At 39.9% G+C, this 21,692-nt stretch overlaps 1 protein-coding gene across 1 annotated transcript in view; it reads left to right on the top strand.

The window, feature by feature from the left end:
- The window catches only part of STK32B (serine/threonine kinase 32B), a 439,121-nt gene that overhangs the window by 96,810 nt on the left and 320,619 nt on the right, over positions 1–21,692 (top strand). The gene's annotated exons all lie outside the window — the stretch shown is intronic.

Below are 21,692 nucleotides of genomic sequence, written 5' to 3'. Positions count from 1 at the left end.
AAGATGGAGCAGGGGCCACATAGGCAGGAAGTATCATAAGTGGGATTCGAACTGAAGGCTGACCAGGGACCTGCTATTTCAGCAACCCAGACACTCTTGGTTAGACTATTTAAAACTCGTGGAGCTACACGAGACATGTGACCTAAGAAGTTGGATAGACCAAGACACCCTCCTTTCCTCCTTTACTGCATTTACTAATCCAATCCATGCATACTAATTGAATGCAAACCCTGTACTAGGTACTGCTTTAGACTCTGTTGATCCGTAGCAGCCAAAACAGACCCAGATGTCTTTTCTTGTGAGGCTTACATTTAAAAAACGAGAGAGATGAGAAACATAATTATATACCTTTATGGTACATTAGATAATGATAAGTGCTTTAAAATACAGTAAGGTAAGGGGAACATGGAGTTGTGGGGGAGTGGCAGGGAGAAGCTGCTATTTTGTAGAGCTGAGCTATCAATAAGGTATCCACTAACCACATGTGGATATTTAAATTTAAATTAATTAACATTAAGTAAAATGTTAACAATTCAGTCCCACAGCACACTAGCTGCATTTCAGGTGCTCAGAAGCCACATGTGGCCAATGGCTACTGTATTGGAAGCTCAGGTTATAGAGCATTTCCATGTCATAGATGGTTCTGCAGGACAGTGCTCTCATACAGGGTGTCAGGGACATCCTTGATGATAAGATGGCATGTGAGCAGAGACCTCAAGGAAGCGAAGGAGGGAGACAGGCAGGTTCCAGGACGAGGGAAATTTCAGCGCAGATTTCGTGGAACGGAGTGTGCTCTGTCTTGAGGGGCTTCCAGGCTATGGGAGTGGTGCAAGGTGAGGTCAGTGAAGTCGGTGAGGCCCAGATCGTGGAGGACTTCATCTGTGCGGTAAAGTCTTTTGCTGTTTCACAAAGTGAGAAGAGAAGGTTCAGGGGGTCCTGGGGGAGCAGTGGCACGATCTGTTTGTAGCAGTTCGTAGAAGTTCACTTTGGCTGCCAGTGCAGAGAATACCCTGGGAGGGGCCACAGCAGCAGCAGGGAGCCCTGTGGGGAGAGGAGGTGGTGGCCTGGGGCACGTGGCGGTACTGGGGATGGTGAGAAAGAGAGTCAGATTTTGAATATATTTTGAAAGTGCCACCAAATCAAGCAGTCCATAGGTAGGGGTGTCTCTGCAGTAGCCCAGAGGCTGTCTGATGTCATCACAGGTCTGGACACTGTTCATCCACCCCTTCTACTTCCCTCAGTGGGATGAGATTTTCTCCTCAGGCTTCCTACCTAATGGTTTAGAGGTTGCCAAGTTCTGTGCATCACATCTTCACACAACTGCTCCTCCCTTCTGTGACTTTGTTAGAGAAGGACTTCCCTTCCGGAACCTCCCAGCCAACTCCTGTTTCATTGGCTATAATTGGTCGCATGACACCCCTTGCTGCTGAGGATGCTGGGAAAGCAAGCATCTTCAATTTTCAGCCTGGAGTTGGGAGACAAGTTCTTCCAGTAGAGTTGGGCAGGAGGATAGCTCGGGTGGGCACACAAAAGTGCCTTTGGGAATGTCCAATATACTAACCATCCTTGTGCTCGCTGCTTGGGGAGCAAAGTTGAGTAAGATGTGGTCCCAACTGACCAGAAACTCATCATCTGATGGGGTAGGCAGTTCTGTGGACCAGTATGTTCGGTGATCAGCTCTATTCCCTGGAAAAATCTCTTCTTCCATGGGGAGTATTTTCTGATGATTTTTGCTTTTCTTTTGCTTATGTGGCCCTTCTTACAGGAGCCTTTCTAAACATGACATGTTGGGATTAATTCACTAACCAGAATGGTATTGAGTTGTGCTGAGTTCTGCAACTTTAATTTGTCTTTTCCACACAATCTGGACTTCACTGTAGGGACATGCAGGCACCATAGAGCTTCCTGCCTTTTCAGAATCTCATTCCTGAGGTCCTCCACATGCACATTTAACAGTGTTGGTCATTTAAGCTGTCGAGTGAATTGGGTCACTGGATAATTTAGCAGACATTCACTGGGCCACTGATGGGGCCATGTGCTGCAGTAGACATTGTTTTCCTGACAAGACATGGAACTTCCTGAGGGCAAGAATCTTATTTAGAAATCAGACATAAAAAAACAGTAAATTATGATATGGTATGTGATGGTTAATTTTATGTATCAACTTGGTTAGGCTATGGTGCCTAGATGTTTGGTCAAACTTCAATTTAGATGTCACTGTGAAGGTATTGTTTTAGATGAGATTAATGTTTAAATCAGTAGACTTTGGGTAAAAAAGCTGACTCTCCACAATGTGGATGGGTCTCATCCAACCAGTTAAAGACCTCAGGAGAAAAAGGCTGACTTTCCCTATCGAAAGAAGAATTCTGCCTCCTGGTGGCCTTTGAACTGGAGTTGCAGCATCAACTCTTTCCTGGATTTCCAGCCTGCCAGCCTGCCCTGCAAATGTCAGAAGTCAGATTTGCAAGCCCCCACAATTGTGCCAATCAGTTCTTTAAAATAAATCTGTCTCTGTCTGTCTGTCTGTCTATCCATCCATCCACATTCTGTAGATTCTGTATTCTGGGGAACCCTGACTAATACATGGCACAATTGTGGGACAAGAGCATGTACAGGCTTTAGCCCAGGTGGGGAGAAGGAGGGTTCTAGAAAGAGCCAAAGAGAAAAGAGTTCCCATGTACAGCAAACTGTTACACACGAGTTTACTCTTGTCTCCTTGGTGCTTTTGACTCTCTGCAAATGATTATTCAGAAATCGTGTTGAAGATCTGACAGGTGCCACTTTGCATCCTGGTGAGCCTCTCATGCCTGCTTTTATTCTGGAGCCCACGCATCACACCAGCCCCTCACTTCCTCCTTCTCACACTTCCTGGTGGGTCAGGAAGGGAGGATGTTTCATTCTCCAGGCCTGGATTGTATGGTGAAGACTTAAAATTTCCGTTGTCACCCAGGCTGGAGTGCAATCACGTCATCTCAGCCCACTGCAACCTCCACCTTCTGGATTCAAGCAATTCTCCTGCCTCAGCCTCCTGAGGTGGGCACCTGTAATCTGGGATTATACCACACCCAACTAATTTTTGTATTTTTTTTTAGTAGAGATGGAGTTTCTCCATTTTGGCCAGGCTGATCTCAAACTCCTGACCTCAGGTGATCTAACCACCTTGGCTTCCCAAGAAACTCCATCTCAAAATAAATAAATAAATAAATAAAAATTTGCTTGTTATTTGCATTATCTGACCTCTATAAACAATCACGACCAAAGCCATGCCTTTATAAATTTTAAAATAAAATATTACATGCGAAAAAAAAAATTCCGTTGTATGGTGAGAGGAGCCACATGGTCCTGCAGACTGATGAACAGAACTCAGGGCCAGTTCACAGACACAGATCTCAGCCCTTCCTCCCACCTCCACTGTCTTCCCACAGGCCCTTGCTCCCACCCTGCTGCCCTCTCTGCTTGGCACTCACACTATCCCTTAGCATTCCCTTCCTCCAAACTGGCCAGCATGAGGACCCAGACTCTAGGTCTTCTATTTCCTTTCTTATCTGCACTTCCTAAATGGAAGGAAGTGCCAGGCAAAGCCAGGACCAAGATCCCAGAATCACTAGAGCTCCAGGGGCCTGAAGCTGCCCATTGATCCCTGCTGCCCTCCCAAAGGTGGACTCAGGTGCTCCCACTGCCTTCTGGATTTGTCTTTTTCTCTAGAAGGTGGATCTTAGCAAGGCTTTACCTTACTTCTGTCCCTGACCTTCCATCATTCATGCTGGCTTCTTCCTCCACTGGCAACCTTCCAAAAAAAAGGTCTCCAATGAATAGCTTGCATTCTGAACACCCATTCCAGCCCCCACCAGCCAGGATGTTGTGGGGCAAATGATTTTTCCCCCTTGAAGCAAGTTCACCATCTATACCTCCACCTACTCCTCTGATCCAGCTGGAATTGGGCCCCTACTTTGGAGAACTTTCCAGAGGATTGACCAGTTAGTCAGTGTTTATAAGGAGGAGCTCATCCTTACATAATATCTTGGACAGACACAAATTTCTCTTGGGATAGTTACCACCACTGGGAAGTCAGCACAGCGAGCGTTTATGAGAGTGCAAGGCGGCATGGTGCAGCAGAGAGCAAGCAGTTTGAGGACTAGACAAACAAGGGTTCAAATGCTGTTGGTGGATGCACTTTGAGCCTCTGTGTCTTCCCCTGTAAAATGGGCATATTGGTGTCTTCTGATGGGGCTGTTGTGAGAGGTTCATGTGATGGTGTAGTGGAGTGTCTAGCACAGAATCCAATCTGATATTCAATAAATGTTGCTTGTCTTATTGATCAAGGCTCTTTTCCCCCTAGGCAGCAGGGAGCGAGTATGGGAGACTTTAACTGAATGTGCTTTTTGGCAGTGTGTGGCGTGAAGAGTTCTGGCTCGGAGGGGCACCTGTCTGGACACAAATATGGTACTGGGACAAGCAGGACTGTTGTATATACTTAAGTCCCCAGAATAGCTCACCATATGATATCTGTCACTGCTGGTGAATGATGGGATAAGGCCTGGCAAGACTCATGATTTTGCATGACACTCATTCTTCTTGGAAACTGTACAGCTCTGGGCTTAGCACTGACATTGTCTTTGTATTTTCTCTAAGTCTGTGTCTTGTCCTGTTATTGGAAGTTTGTGTGGAGTTGACGTAAAATCAGGCAGCTTAGGTTCATTTGTTAATTTATGATTCCACTCATTTATTCATCTATGCATCTAACTATCCACCCACCCATCCATCCATCCATCCATCCATCCAACATATGGAAGACCAATTTGCTCTGGGCCCTATTCTAGGTACAGAGGTTACAAAAATGAACCAGATACGGTGCCTGCCTTTTAGAATCTCTCATATACATGCAAGAGGCAAAGAAAAAAACAGATCAATAGAGTCTACTCTGAAAAGCATGGTAGGGGAGGACCACCCCTAGTGTGTGGGTGTACAGGGATGGAGTGGAGGATGCCTAATTCAAACTTCAAAAGCTGTGATGCTCTTGTTCTCAAGGGCAGGGTTGACTGGATACCCATATGATTTTTTCCCATCATTTTAGTATGAAAATGTGCAAACACAGTGAAGTTGAAAGAATTTTACGGTAAGTACCTATGTCTTCCACCTACATTCCCAATTAACATTTTATCAAACTTATTTTATGAAATACTTATCCTTCTACCCACACATCAGTCCATCTTATTTTTCGATGCATTTAATAGTAAATATCTGTACATTCCCCCTTAAATAATTCGACAGAGACACTTGCTTATAGTTTTTCCTTTTTTGTTCTTTTTCTTTCTTTTTTATTCCATGCCTTCCCATGGCAATAATTCTTTTTTTGATGTGAGATGTACATACAACAGAATGCACACATCTTAAATTTACATTTGTTGACTTTTGAGAAATGCATACATCTGAATAACCTAAACCCAAACCACAAAACAGAATATCACCACCCAAAAGTCCCCTCCTAACCCTTTACAGTCAAAATGTATCCCAAATTCAACTACTCCATCAATTATAGAGTTGCCTGTTCTAAAATTTAGTATAAAATGGAATCATTCAATATATACTCTTTTGTGTAAAGCTTCATAACGTTTTGAATTTTATATAATTTTTAGCATAATGTTTTCTGAGATTCATTTATGTTGCTTTGTATCAGTATTTCCCCCTTCTTATTGAGGAATAGTATTCAATTCCATTAATATATCACAGTTGGTTAATCCATTTTTATCATGATAGACTTCAGGACTGTTTCTAGTTTTGATTATTTTGTAAAAAGTTACATGAGAATTTGTACAGCAGTCTCTTTATGGACATATGATTTTATTTATTTTGGGTAAACATCTAGGATTGGGAATTTCTGGGTCATAGGTTAGGTGTGTATTTAATTTTATACAAAACTGCCAAAAGATTTTCCAGTGTGCCTGTACCATTTTATTCTCTTACTAAGAGTTCCATTTGTTTCACATCCTTGCCAACATATGATGCTATCAATATTTTTAACTTTAGCTATTCTGATGAGAGTTTGGTAGGATCTCAGTGTGATTTAAACTTACATTTCCCTGATGACTCATGATGATAAGTATTTTTTCATATGTTTAATGGCCAGTTATATATCTTAATGGACAATTATAGAAATTTTGTGAAGTGCCTGTTCAAAACATTTTGCTATTTTTTTTTTGTAAAATAGGTTGTTTGTCTTATTACTGAATTATGGAATACATATCTGGATACCAGTCTTTTGTCAGACATGAGACTATTTTCAGCCAGACTGGTTTACCTCTTAATTTTATTAGTGGTGTGTTTTGGTGCATGAAAGGTTTCCATTTTGATGAGATCTAATTTGTTGGGTATTTTTGCTTTTAGAGTATTTGTTTTATACAATTTGTATAAGAAAACCTGGCTCTCCAAAATATACTCAATTCACAAAGATATTTTCCTACGTTTACTTTCTAAAAGTTTTATAGTTTTAGCTTATAGGTTTAGTCTATAATTCATCTTGAATTGATTTTTTGTGTAGTGTGAGGTAGGATCAAGTTTGCTTATTTTTTTCTTCCTTCCTAGTATGGACATCAATTTCTTGAAAGGGATTTGTTTTGTTTATTGGATTGTATACTAGGCTGTCTAGAGGGACAGAACTAATAGGATATATGTATATATGAAGGAGAGTTTATTAAGAAAATTGCCTCGCACGATCACAAGGTGAAGTCCTATGATAGGCCATCTGAAAGTTAAGGAGCAAGGAAGCCAGTAGTGGCTCTGTTCAAGTCTGTGACCAAAGGCCTGAAAGTCTCTGGCAAACTACTGGTGTAAGTCCAAGAATCCAAAAGCCAAAGAGCCTGGAGTTTAATGTTCTAGGGCAGAAAACATCCATCACAGGAGAAGGCTAGAAGACTCAGCAAGTCAGTTTCTTGCACCTTCTCCTGCCTGCTTTTTCTAGCTGTACTGGAAGCCAATTGGTTGGTGCCCACCCATGTTGCAGGTGGGTCTTCCTGAGGTTGATCTTCCTCTTCCAGTCCACTGACTCAAATGTTAATCTCTTATGGCAGCACCCTCACAGACATACCCAGATACATCCAGAACCAATATTTTGTATCCTTCAATCCAGTCAAGTTGATGCTTGATATTAACCATCACAGATTGCTTTGGGATTCATAAGAAAAAGGAGATGATTTGTATGTCTTCTTCTGTATTCTCAGTTTTGTTCATTTGACCTACTTGTTGATCATTATGCAAGTACCTGCCTGTCTTAATTACTACAGGTTTCTGGTACATCTTAAAATCAGGTAGTGTAAGTCCTCCACATTTATTCTTTTTCAAGATTGTTTTGGATGTTCTAGAGCATCGATTTTCATACGTATTTTTGAGTTGCTTATCAATTCTGCAAAAAACTGTGGGATTACAATTGGTACATTAAATCTGTATATCAATTTGGAAAGAATTAGATCTTAAGAGTAACGAGCCTTCTAACCCATGGAGATGATATATCTCTTTACTTCTATTTATCTTTATTTTATTACGTATCTAAAATTCTATTTTAGTGATGTTTTGTCATTTTTAGGGTAGAGGCTTTGCCCTTTTCTGCACTAACTTTTTTTCCAAATAGTTCATGAAGTTTTTTGGGAAGGACAGGGGGAAGGCACTATTGTAATGAAATTGTTTTTAATTTAGTTTTTAATTGTTTACTACTAGATATAATAAATACAATCTATTTATCTTAATTTCATACCTTGAGACCTTGATTATTAAATAATTAGTTGTAATAGTTGTTTTATGGTATTCTGGAGATTTTCTGTGTCAACAATCATTCCATTTGTTAATAAAAGTAGTTTTACCTACTTTCCCCTTTATTTATGCTTTTAAAATCTTTACTGGAGTAGCTAAAACCTTCAGTACAATATTGAGGAGAAGTCATGTGAGCAAGCATCCTTGCTTTGTTCTTAATTTTAGGGGAAAAAAAGTGTTCACTTTTTCATCATTAAGAGCATGCTTATTTCTAAGTTTTTCAGAGATGCTCTTTATCAAATTGAGCAACTCTTTTCTCAGTTTTAGTTTTCTGGATGTGTTTATCATGTCTTGTTGTTGAATTCTATCAAATACTTTTTCTGCATGGATTGAAATGATCATAGTTTTTTCTCCTTATTCTGTTACTATGCTGAATTACATTGATTAATTTCCAAATTTTAAACCAACTATGCATTACCTAGATAAATCCCACTTGAATATGATACTTTATTCTTTTTATATATTGTTGAATTTGATTCGCTAATATCTTATTAGAGAATTTTACATCTACATTCATAAAAAATATTAGTCTGCTATTTTTGGTAATAGCTTCATCAAATTTGTTTTTAGGGTTATAGTAGTCTGAAACATGAGTTCAGTCATTTTCCTTCTCTATTTTCTGAAAGCACTTGTGTAAAGTTGGTGTTACTTCTTTAAATGTTTGATAGGATTTACAAATGAAATGATCTGGGTATAGAATTTTCTTTCTAGTAAGAATTTTGGCTACAAAATTACCTTCTTTCATAGATATAAGGCACTCAGATTTTGTGTTTTTTCTCATGTTAATTTTAGTAAGTTATATTTTTCAAGAAATTAATCAATTTTCTCCATATTGGCAAATTTGTTCACACAAAGTAATTCATGATATTCTTATATGATCTTTTAAGTTTTTGCAGTGTCTGTGGTTGTAACTCCTCTTTCACTTCTGATATTAGCAGTTTGTCTTCTTTCACTTACTTTCTTGGTCAGCTTATAATCTTAGTTCTTCAAGACAGAACCTTAGGTCATTGATTTTAGACATTTTTTTCTAATGTAAGTATTTTAAGCTATAAACTTTCTTCTAAGGACTGCTTTAGCTACACCTCCAAAATTTGATATGTTGTATTTTGTTTATTATTTAGTTAATAATATTTTATAATTTCCCTTGTGATTTCTTCTTTGACCCATGAATTATTTGGTTGTGTGTTGTTTAACTTACAAATTTTGCTCTTTTCCTAAACTTCTTATTGTTACTGGTTCTAATTTCTTTCATTGTGGTCCAAGGACATACTCCACAATTTCAATTCATTTATATTTATGGAGACTCATTTTATGCCCAGCTTATGATCTACCTTAGTAAATGCCCAATGCCTACTTGAAAAGAATGTGTATTTCAAAGTTGTTAGGTGTAAGATTCAATAAATATTAGTTGATTCAAGGTAGTATTCAGAGCTTCTATGTTATTGCTGATTTTTAAAATCTAGTTGTTTTATTAATTTCTGGACAGTTGTGTAAAACAACCAACTGTGATTGTGAAATTACTTCTTCTTCCTTTAAGTCTGTCAATATTTGCTTCTTATACTTTGAGATTTGTTGTTGGATGCATACGTATTTATGATTGTTATTTCCTCATGATGAATTTTTTCTATTATCATTGTAAAATATCCTTCTCTTTTTCTTCTAGTACTACTTATTTTGAAACTTCCTTTCTTTGAGATTAAAATACCCATTCTAATCCATGTATGCTTACTGAATTCAGACATTTTTCTTCATTTTCTTAAAATGCTTGTATAAAGTTGGTGTTACTTTTTAAAGTGTTTGATAGGACTTACAAATGAAATTATATAGCCATTCTAACCTACTTATGCTTACTGCTTCCATGACATATATTTTTCTATGCATTTATTTTTATTCTTTGCTTTTATATTTAACATTAATTTCTTGAGGACAGCATATAGTTGGGTATTGCTTTAAAAAGAAATCCATTCTGACAATCTCTGCCTTTTAGTTGTATTGTTTGTTTAGTCCATTCACAGTTGATGTAATATTGATATGGCTTTATTTAGGTCTATTGTTTTATTTGTTTTCTTCTTACCTCTTCTTTTTTTTTTGTCTCTGTTTCTTCTTTCCTATATTGTTGTGGATTAATTGAATATTTAAAACTACCTTTTAATTTATCTGTTGACTTTATATGTCCCAGTATTATGTTTTAAATTGTTGATGTAAAGGATTATATTATATATTCTTTTTTCTTCTTTGTTACTTTTCTGCATCAAATAATTTTCTTTTCTTTTTATATTCTTGAAGCATTTTTTTATTGTATTTTGGGCTCTGGTGTACATGTGCACATCCTGCATCCTGCAGGATAGTTGCATGGGTACATACATGCCATGGTGGTTTGCTGTCTCCATCCCCCCACGTCGCCTACATCAGGCATTTCTTCCAGTGTTATCCCCCTCCGAGTAACTTGGATTACGGGCACCTGCCACCATGCCCGGCTAATTTTTGTATTTTCAGCAGAGATGGGGTTTCACCATGCTGTCGTCCAGGCTAGCCTCCTGACCTCAGGCAATCTGCCCACCTCACCTTCCCAAATTTGCTGAGATTACAGGCATGAGCCACTGTGCCTGGCACTTATTTTTTTGATTCTCACCCTTTTTTGGGGGTCTCACTCTGTTGTTCAGGCTGGAGTGTGGCGGTGCAATCACTGCTGACTGCTCAAGTCTAGGGTCAAGTGATCCTCCCATCTCAGCCTCCAGAGTACCTGGGACTATAGGTGCATGCCACCACACCCAGCTAATTTTTTTTTTTTTTAAATATATATAGGAGAAAACTTTCATCAATCAGCCCAGGCAGAGCTTCTGTGGCCTCTCAAACTTTGATTCTTGTTTAAACTGCTCTCTCTCTCTCTTTTTTTTTTTTTAAGAAAGAGAAAAAGGAAGAAAGAGAAAGAATAAAAAAAAAAAAAAAAAAGAAAAAATGAAGGAGAAGAAGACTGAGGAAGAGGGAGAGGGAGAGAGAACTGAGGTGTTGCTTTATTGCCCAGGCTAGAATGCAGTCTAAAAATGGGTATGCCTGTAATTGTGTTTAATAGTAGAGACATGGAAAAAAAAATGAGGGAAGAAAATAACTAACAAGCAGCCAACCAATATTTCATTTAAACCTGTAAATAGGTGTGATGTGGTACTGGTAAAAGTGTATATTTTGTATATTTAAAGTGGAGAGTCCTATAAATGTTAATTAAGTCTACTTGTTCCCGATCTGAGTTCAAGTCCTGGATATCGTTGTTAATTTTCTGTCTCATTAATCTGTCTAATATTGATGCTGAAGTCTCCCACTATTATTGTGTGGGAGTCTAAGTCTTTTTATAAGTCTTATATATCTGGGTATTCCTGTATTGGGTGCGTATATATTTAGGATCTTTAGCTCTTCTTGTTAACATTGATCCTTTTATCATTATGTAATATCCTTCTTTGCTTCTTTTGATCTTTGTTGCTTTAAAGTCTATTTTATCAGCAAAAATTGCAACTCCTGCTTTCTATTTATTTATTATTTTTGCTCTCCATTTGGTTGGTAAATTTTTCTCCATCCCTTGTTTTGAGTCTTTGTGTATCCTTGCATGTGAGATGGGTCTGGATGTAGCATACCAATGGGTCTTGGCTTTTTTTGCCTGTCTGTGACTTTGGATTGGGGGATTTAGTTGAATTAATAATATATGTGAGTTTGATATTGCCGTTTAATGTTAGCTGGCTGTTTTTGCCCATTAGTTGATACAAGTTCTTAATTATGTTGATGTTCTTTATTTTTTGGTATTTTTTGGAAAGGCTGATACTGGTTGTTCCTTTCTATTTGTAGTGGTTTTTTCAGAAGCTGTTGTAAAGCAGGCTTGGTCGTGATGAAATCTCTGAGTGCTTGCTTGTTCACAAAAGATTTTATTTTTCCTTCGCTTACGAAACTTAGTTTGGCTGGATGTAAAATTCTGGGTTGAAAGTTCTTTTCTTTAAGGATGTTGAATATTGGCCCCCACTCTCTTTTGGCTTGTAGGGTTTCTGCTGAGAGATCTGCTGTGAGTCTGATAGGCTTCCCTTTATGCGTAACCTGACCTTTCTCTCTGGGTGCCCTCAGTATTTTCTCCTTCATTTCAACCCTAGTGAATCTGGCGATTATGTGCCTTGAGGTTGGTCTTCTTGAGGAATATCTTTGTGGTGTTTTCTGTATTACCTGGAGTTGAATATTATCCTGCCTTGCTAGGTTGGGAAAGTTTTCCTGAAAAATATCCTGAAGCGTATTTTCCAGCTTGGATTCATTCTCTTCGTCGCATTCAGGTACACCTGTCAAACATAGATTAGGTCTTTTCACATAGTCTCATATTTCTTGGAGACTTTGCTCATTTCTTTTTATCCTTTTTTCTCTAATCTTGTCTTCACATTTTATTTCATTAAGTTGGTCTTCGACCTCTGATATCCTTTCTTCTCCTTGATCAATTAGGCTGTTAAAACTTGTGCATAGTTCGCGAAGTTCTCGTGTTGTGTTTTTCAGCTCCATTAATTCACTTATATTCCTCTCTAAATTGTGTATTGTTGTTAACATTTCATCAAGCCTTTCTTCGAAGTTCTTAGTTTCTTTGCATTGGGTTAGAACAAGTTCTTTTAATTCCCAAGAGTTTCTTATCATCCACTTTTTAAAGCCAGCTTCTGCTAATGGAACACAGTCTTTCTCCATCAGGCCTTGTTCTGTTGCTGATGAGGAACTGTGATCCCCTGTAGAGGGAGAGGCGTTCTGATTTTGGGTATTCTCAGCCTTCTTAGGCTGGTTTCTTCCCTTCATTATAGATTTATCCATCTGTGGTCTTTATAATTACCGTCTTTATAGTTGGGTTTCTGAATGGACGTCCAACTTGTTGATTCCCGGCACTAAAATCTGAGCAACCCACTGTGCCGGCCAAAACAGCGGTGTTAAGATTGATGGTGCTTTTACTCTGCACCAAGAACCGCCGCTCCAAGGCAGCAGCAAAACCGCCTCACCAGCCACAAGAGTCGCGCTGGTGACCCGTGGGGCTCCTCCACTGCGAATCACCTGGTGTGTGAGCAGCAAAAATTGATCTGAGAGTGTGGCGTCCTGTCGCTCTCTGCGCTTTCAGTGGGAGCTACAATCCCGAGCTGCTAGTGATCAGCCATCTTGGATCTCTCTGCAATATTTTACACTTTACGTAAAATGTGTAAACCTTACAAATGTGAGGTTTGTATCTGCCCTTCTACTATAGGTGTCAAATGTATTGCAACTTCTTAAATTATAAATCTCTTAATGCAGTGTTATAGTTTTTGCTTTAAAAATACATGTGTATAATTAAATAGAAATAACTGGAATATATTGTTTGGTATAAAATTTTGCTTTTAAAAATTAGGAGGAAAATAGTTGTTGATATTTATCCATATATTTTTTAAAAATCTAAGTTTCCCTCTGGTACCATTTCCATTCAGCCTGAGGAATTTCTTTAGTATCTTATGTGAGGTATGTCTCCTCTTAATTTATTCTTTTTATTTTATCTGAAATGTATTTATTTCACCTTCTTTCTTGAAGAATATTTCTACTGGATACAGATTTTTAGGTTGACAGGTTTGTTTTTTTTCCTTCCCTTACATTAAAGATTTTGTCTTATTGTCACCTAACTTGCGCAATTTCTGAAGAGAAGTCATCACACTTTGACTTGCTATTATCCAGTATATAATGTGTCACTTTTGGCTCCCTCCTTTGAAAAAGTCCCTTAAAATTTGACTCTTAGAAGTTTACATATGATATGCATAGGTGGAAGCTCTTGACTTAAAAAAATAGTTTTTCTTGCTTTGTTTAGATTTCCTATCTTTTTCTTTATTTCAGTGGTATTGCCCTTTATATCATGTAGCATCGTCATAGCAACTGCTTTATTGTCCTTATGCTAATTACAATATTTGGGTCATCTTAAGTTTCACCTCCACTGATTATCTGTTCTGTTGAGAATGGGTCCCATTTTCTTGGTTCTTTATGTCAAGTAGTTTCGTCTTACATCCTGGACATTGTGTTATTTTGTAGAAACTTTGAATTCTATTGTACTTTCTGAAAACATATTTTTAACAGGCAGTTAACTTGGTGGACGTATATTGCACACTCTGCCTCTTGGGCAGGCACATAAATCTCAGTGCACTTTTTATTTTTTCTTAACTGGACTGTTTTCAGTTTGCTCTGTGTCTGTGATCTTTAGGAGTCAGCAATAGATTTAGTCAGAGGTTATTTACCACATTTTAGGCTCTTCTCTGGATTTCTCAGAAAGAGTTGTGACCCAGTGAAATTAAAAAGTTTGCCCATAATCTCATGAACAGTGGCTGAAATTAAACAACAAGAAAAACAAAAATATTTTAATCTTTTGAGTATTGTCTCATCTTAATGTTGAGATTTCATGGCTTCAGGAAAATTGAGGCATTCCTTTTCAATCCATGACACAGCTAGCATCACAAAGAAGCATACTGCTTTCCCTCCATGCCATTGAGAATTTTGTTCCTGAACCTTTTGGACTCCTTCATGACATAATACCAGATCTGTTAGCGTGTGGCCTCAAGATTTTCAAATTGACTGTAGCCTGTCATCATCCCTTGAAAATTTAATGGATCTTTTGAGAAATGTAAGCTTTCTAGAAGGTCTATTTCTAAATTGCTTTTGGGTTGTAGCAATTTCTTGATGACACACAAATTAATATAGCATGCACACAAATGTCCAGAATTCAGCATGAGGTTAGCTTACTTTAAGGGAATAAAGCATAGCTTTGTTCTGGTCAAAGTGCTAAATAATCACTACCTTTTGTAATAAATGCAGGTGAAGTCTACATGACTGTTATTGAAGTTAAGGTGGAGGGGGCTGGTGTAAGATTAAGAGGAAAACCATCCTTCTAATACTGAATGAGCATTTTGGCTTTGTTGTCTACCTTTGGCAGTTTTGATATCTGGCATTTATCAAGAGTTTTCCAGAAAGACATTTCGTTGTTAAACTATGACAATAGCCTTTGTTATCAGGAATGAACACATGTGAATTCACAGAAATCTCATTTTACTTTCATGCTGGGAGAAGTTGCACCTCCCATGTAGCCCCAAAGTAAATAACTGTCGGCAGTCCATTGATTTTTAGCAATAATTTACTGACATTTTAAATAACCATTTTATGATTAAATTCTGGGACAGTTGAGGCACAGCAGATTAATTTCTATATAACCAGTGGAAACAATTTAGATTTTGGACTCAGGCTGATGCTGATATGTGTTAGTGGTAGATACCTAGGAAAGCAAATTAATTTCTCTGCAGCTTCGTGTTCTCATCTGTAAAATGGAAAGGGAAAGGAGAACCGTAGTACACTGCAGTGGCTACGGTTTTTGACTCTCCGGCATGCTTCTGGATTTCCTTTCCTTATTTTAATAACATTCCCTCCTTTTGAAGAATACCATGCCCTCTCCTGGTCATTGCGGTCCTCTAATGCCCCCTAGATCACTACGTGATGTGTTTGTGCCAGTCACATGGACCACATTCAGCCAGACGTAATGCCTGGTCCAAGGAGTGGCCGTGTGATCCAAGCCCAACCGTTTAGAAATCTTCTGTGGATTCAGAGGTGAAAAACTTGCTCTCAGTTATCATGCACTGTAAGAAAACAGGTTGGCATTTTTTTGGTCATTTTTCTTAGCAATAGGTGAAGACGAAGGTTTTTCTATAGAAGAAAAGAATAAAGCTTAAACAGAAACAGACATACGAGGTAGGTGAAGAGAGCGTTTTGTTGGTAAGGGCTGAGATTAAGGTGAGGCAAGTGAGTTAAACATGTACCTCCCTTTCTTACATTTTGCAAACACAGGCTTGGCACTTGGTTCCTTAAATCTGACACCCTGGGCACATCACTGGCCTCACCCTGGTCCTGGCACTGTCTTCATATGGATTCCTCCAGAAGTTGATTTTGAGAGGAAAAATGTAGTGCAAGCTGTTTATTCAAAGATGATGCCAGGCAATATTTGTGAGAGGGGGGAGTGAGACAGAGAAAGGAATGCAGCCAGTAAAGGGTGTTTGATCAAGCCCCTCACCTGGTGGGCTTCTGGAGCTTACTTCCATGGAGGAAGTCAGGAGACAGTGCAGAGTGTGCATCTGGCGGCTGCAGATGAGAAGCTGACGCATGGAAGCGCAGTTCTCATTCGGTGACGGTGGAGGGGCGCCCATGCAGCATCGCCTCTCTTGTATCTTTGGCTTGCTCTTTGCAGGGCAAAAATAGGCCCTCCTGCAGGGCATTGCAGGTGGCACAGTAAGCCTGAGGTGTGTGGATGTGATGAGAGGGACCTGGGTGGACACAGCAGCACTGCTGCCTTCTCATTTCCCTTGTCCCGTGAGTTACCCAATGTCCTTACCAGCTACAGGAACTAACATCCTTTTCTGCTCAGGTGAGATCATGTTGGGTTTCCAGTACTTGCCACCTAAAGAGTTCCGACCAATCAGAAACTAACAGTGATGGTCCTGGCGACTGGAAACCCATTGTCTCGCTTATCTCCCTAATAGCCCAGTATGCTGGATGTGTTTATCCCCACTTTGCAGATGATGAATCTGAGGCCTGGAGGGGACCCCACTGCCACACACGGCCTATTTTGTTTTTGCATGGCCCTCCCAGATACAGAAGTGACCTTGAGACTGGCTTTCATCACATGCCCATCTGCTGGCAACAAGTGGGGTCAGGTGGAATAATCTCCATCAGTGTCCAATGACACCAGCACATTTGGCTTTGGATGCAACGGGACATAGAGGAAAGGGTACAGTCTTCCAGATGGGGGTCAGAGCCTGTTGCTTCCAGTCCTGGAAACTTGGACCAATCATGTGACTCCTGCAACCCACCCTTTCATATTCTGAGAAAAAGTAATGATTAGAATGGACGTTAGGTTCTTATGTGAGAGTAAAGGGGCAAGCAACATTCAGCCCTCAGCATGGTACCTGGAGTGTGGATGGCCTTTTTCTTTTTTTAATTTTAATTTGGAAAAATTCAACATTCATTGATGAAAAAAGCTCTAAAGAAAGTAGGGCTAGAAGGAACTCTCTCAATCTGATAAAAACCATTTACCAAAAACACACAAACACATTTTATATAATGCTGAAAGATTAAATGCCTTCCCAAAGTAGAAACAAGGCAACGATATGACTCTTGCCACATCTATACAATCAACAAATATTCTAGCTGTTACAATAAGGAAATAAATAAAACCATGCAGATTTACTGTGAATAAACAGAACTGTCTCTATTCACAGACTCGTGTTTTTTTCTACATGGAAAACATCAAAGAAACTACAAGAATGTCTACTAGAATTAAAATATGAGTATAGCAAGCTTGAAGAACAAAGTCAATATACAAAACTATGTTTATACTTTGGAATATTTAATTTTATTAAGATACTAATTCTCTACAAACTTATATACTTACGGGTTTGATTTTGATTCTATAATCAGAGTCACAGAAGATTTTTTGTAGTTATCCATAATAGACTCTAACATTTCTATGGAAAGTAAAGGACCTAGAAGAGCTAAAACAATTTTGTAAAACAGGATCAAATTTTTAGAGGTATATTACCTGATATCAAGATTTACTGTGAACCTACAATGATTGAGACAGTATGTTATAGATGAAAGAATAAGCACAAATAATAATGGAATTTGAGAGTCCAGGGGTAGACTTAGTAATCTATGACTGGATGGCCTATTGCAAATGCCTTCCATGTCTTCTATTTATTTATTTATTATTTTTTTGTGATGGAGTTTTGCTCTTGTGGCCCAGGCTGGAGTGCAATGGCACCATCTCGGCTCACTGCCACCTCCACTTCCCGGGTTCAAGTGATTCTCCTGCCTCAGTCTCCTAAGTAGCTGAGATTACAGGCATGCACCACCAGGCCCAGCTTATTTTGTATTTTTAGTAGAGATGGGGTTTCACCATGTTCGGCAGACTGGTCTTGAACTCCTGACCTCAGGTGATCCACCAGCCTCGACCTCCCAAATTGCTGGGATTACAGGCATGAGCCGCTGTGCCTGGCTGCCTTCCATGTGTTCTTGAAGCCAGCATGGCTAGGATTTTACTTGGTGGCTTGGTGGGTCCTAGAAGGATCTGGGTATCCACATGAAAGGACATACCAGGGAGAAGACCTGGCACTGAGACCCTTCCTATGCCTGGTGCTCCTAGTATCGTCCTTGCCATCTCTCCCACGCAGCGGGGCCAGGCATGGCTTCTAGGCTGCTCATCTGCCTTCCCCATGTGACTGAGACTCTCAAGGGGCTCGGACCTGGTCATGCCCATCAGTATTCAGCTTGGTGCCCGACGTGTGGTAAAGGCTCAGTAAGTGCTGGCTTAGTGAGTGCTTGGGTGAGAGAGATAGGAGGAAAACAAGCCTCAGTCTAGAGAGCAGCCAGGGATGTTCGCAAATCATGAATTAGCTCGCCCGGTTGCTGCCTCCCTCCCACTCAGGATACGCGCCAGTCCCTCTGTGCCAGCCCATGAAGTCATGCAATCTGGCTTGCACCTGTTTTTCTGACTCTGCTTTCCACCACCTATGTCTTCCTGCTCATTCTGCCCCAGATCTTCTTCTAGTCGCTTGGCCATACTAAAGTTATTTCTAACACAGAGTCTTCACATTTGCTCTTCTCTCTACCTTGGTCACCTTTTCCCCAGGTGTTTGTAAGGCTCACTTATGGCATGCAGGGCTCTGCTCAGATGTCCAGTCTACGGTGCCTTCCCTGAATGCCCACCCTTCTTTGTCTCCACCTCAGTTTTCCATATTTCCTTGCCCTCCTCTTCCCCTTTTCTTTAGTGCACCTATAACTACCTGTGATTCTATTATGTGTGTATTCAGCTGTCCTCTTGGTGATGGGTCTCATGCACCAGAACATAAGCTCTTTGAGGGCAGCAATGTTTCCTCTCTTTCCCTCTTTTATCACCAGTTCCTGCTGCACATGCATGCACATACACATATGCAAATATATGTACATTAACATACCTACTAAGCAGTTTATAGGGACACACATAAGTATATGCATATACACATAGACACACCCGCTGATGTGGCTTGGCTCTGTGTCCCCACCCAAATCTCATCTCGAATTGTAATCTCCTCATGTCAAGGGAGGGGCCTGGTGGGAGTTGATGGGGTACTGGGGGCGGTTTCCCCCATGCAGTTCTCACAATAGTGAATTCTCATGAGAGCTGATGGTTTTAAAGTGTGGCATTTTCTTTTTCTCTTTCTCCTTCTGCCTTGTGAAGAAGGTGCCTGCTCCCCTTTGCTTTTTGGCATGATTGTAAGTTTCCTGAGGCCAAATGGAACTGCGAATTAATTAAACCTCCTTTCTTTATAAATTAACCAGTCTCAAGTACTATCTTTATAGCAGTATGCAAAGGACTAATACATCCACTAAACAGTTCACATACATACACAGTCTCTACGCAATATATATACATGTGCATATACATATATACGTCTACATAATATATACAATGACTAAGCAGCACATATACACATAGACCCACCACAAAACACATACAGTACACATATTCATACATACACATGCATCTATACGCATACACACATGTATACATGTATGCGTATACATATACATGAAAGTGGTCTATGTGTACACACACGTACACATAATTATATGTATCTATATATCTTATGTCTATTAAATCTTATACACATATATGTGTCTATGATACAGATAACATATCAATGAATGAATACCATAGAAATAATATAAGTGAATGAAGAACTTTTAACATACCATTTTGACAAATGGTATATAACGATTGACTCAGGGTTAGCACCCAGAGGCAAGTTTCTCCCAGTCCTCTGCATGCAAATTCACTCCTCACAGGCACTCCTACGTCTGCCTGCTGTCCTCCAGCCCCTGCTCTCCACTCTCCATCGACACATCTTGACCCTTTTGATGGCTGAGCCAGCAGAAGTGTCCAGGGTGAAGTGCTCCACTCAAAGTTACCTCCGTAGTCAGCAGGGCTTCATTATTTTCAAGGGAAGGAGGAGGATGCCTTTGGGAGGACTCTGAGGAGTTAGCTTCAAAAGTGTCTTCTTCAATTGGCACATGGGCCGTCTGCTTGAAGAGCTGCAGGGTCAAAGTGAAGTAAACATGGAGTTAATTAAAATTCATGGGATAGCTGGAGGCAGTCTGCACATAAAATGGCGAAAGTGGCACAGTGTTACATGATAATAGCTCTTTATGCCCCTCAAAGGAAGATTCTGGATAAATTTGAGCAAGAGTTGCACAAATGATCATTCCAGACTCCATACTGCCTTATTATGCAATGGTGATCAGTTCCAGACCCCAAGCATATCATTTCTTGTCTCATTCCACATAAGAATGAGGAAAGCCTCATTCCAGGCACTCACAGCTGCATGTGGATTCAGAGTGCGAAAAAAAAGATTTGATTAATAGCAGACTAACCAATTTAGTGTCCAGACTGCAACAAATCCATTTCGGAATTAAGCAGGAATTTGATTGTAGCTATATGTCTGTAAGTTTCAATGTTCAAAAGCATTTGGCTTTTCAGGTTCTTTTTCCTTAAAAATTTATTATTTTAGAATCTTTTTGATCTTTCAAGGTACTGGGTCTCCAAGACTGTGGGATCATGCTGGAATGAACAGCAGGATACTGAGTTTAACAGTAAATGTTCATGGGATCACTGCTCTGCCTTGACCTTATTCTAGCTACCTGTGAGGATGTGGCCAAAAAAAAAAAAAAAATAGGCTGAACAAGATTCCCGACACCACAGAACTGACAGTTCAATAAAAGAAGCAGACAGACATGCAAACAGTAAATGAGCATGATGATTTCCACTGATGATAGCTGATCTGCAGAAGTGTGCAGTGCGATGACCTGGGAGAGTGGGACTGCTTCACTCGGGGTGAGGGCAACAGAGACAGCCTCTCTGAGAGGAGAAATTTGACGTAAGACTCAACTGAAAAGGAAATGGGCCACATGGGGATCTGGGGAAAAGGTCATCCCAGACCAAAGGAGCAGCAGGGGCAAAGGTCCTGAGGCAGGAACAGAGTTGGCAGTGGGACATGTAACAGCCTTCATATATCCAATGCCCAGCTTTGTGTATGCCACAAGAGAGGACTCAGAAGGTGTGGTCACTCTTTGTAGGGAACTGAGTGAGTTAATTCGCTTGGACTCTATTAAACAGCTTTGACTGCAAAGGTTGACAGAGCCAAGTTGGAATTCCGGCCCAGGCACGTGACTCTGGGCAAGTTACTTAACTTCTCTGAGCCTCGAGTTAGCTGCTATTCCTATATAGGGCTCATCTTTGGAATTCTCAACAATGATGTATTTACTACAAGCCTTCATTGTTCGTGCAGACATCTTCATGAAGGATGGAATCCATTTCTTTTTAATGAAATATTTATTCATTTCATGTTAATTAGGTTGTGTTTGGCTTGAGGCATACTTTGGAGGAATGTATCAGCTCATGGGGATTGCTTTATTAGGAGCTAAAGATCACAGGAAATGCAGGCTCGCTCGCGAATGGCTTGCAAGCATCGGCCAGAGCAGGTGATCCATTACTGACCAGCTTGGTGGACCTCATCGCTCATTTGCACTTCTTGGCATCTTCTTATAAGGACGTCTCCTTCTAACCAGCAGCCGAGCATTCTCAGGCCTTTGCCCATCTACAGAGTGTTTCCCAGCTCCCTTTACCCTGAGGGCACCAAGGGTGCCAGTGGGCCAGTGGCACAGCGCTGATCCTGGGGTCTGTGTGCCCTGCCTTACTGTGAGGTTTGCTGGCTGTGATGTCCTCCAGTGTGTGTGAGCAGGGGCATTCACTTATTATTATTATTATTTTTTTTGAGACGGAGTTTCACTCTTGTTACCCA

This window comes from Sapajus apella, unplaced genomic scaffold (genome assembly GCF_009761245.1).
Source record: "Sapajus apella isolate SASKATOON/1434 unplaced genomic scaffold, GSC_monkey_1.0 scaffold85, whole genome shotgun sequence".
In the NCBI taxonomy this organism is placed as follows: domain Eukaryota; kingdom Metazoa; phylum Chordata; class Mammalia; order Primates; family Cebidae; genus Sapajus; species Sapajus apella.
Note: the sequence above shows the minus strand (reverse complement) of the source record. Positions and strands in the feature narration are given on the sequence as shown.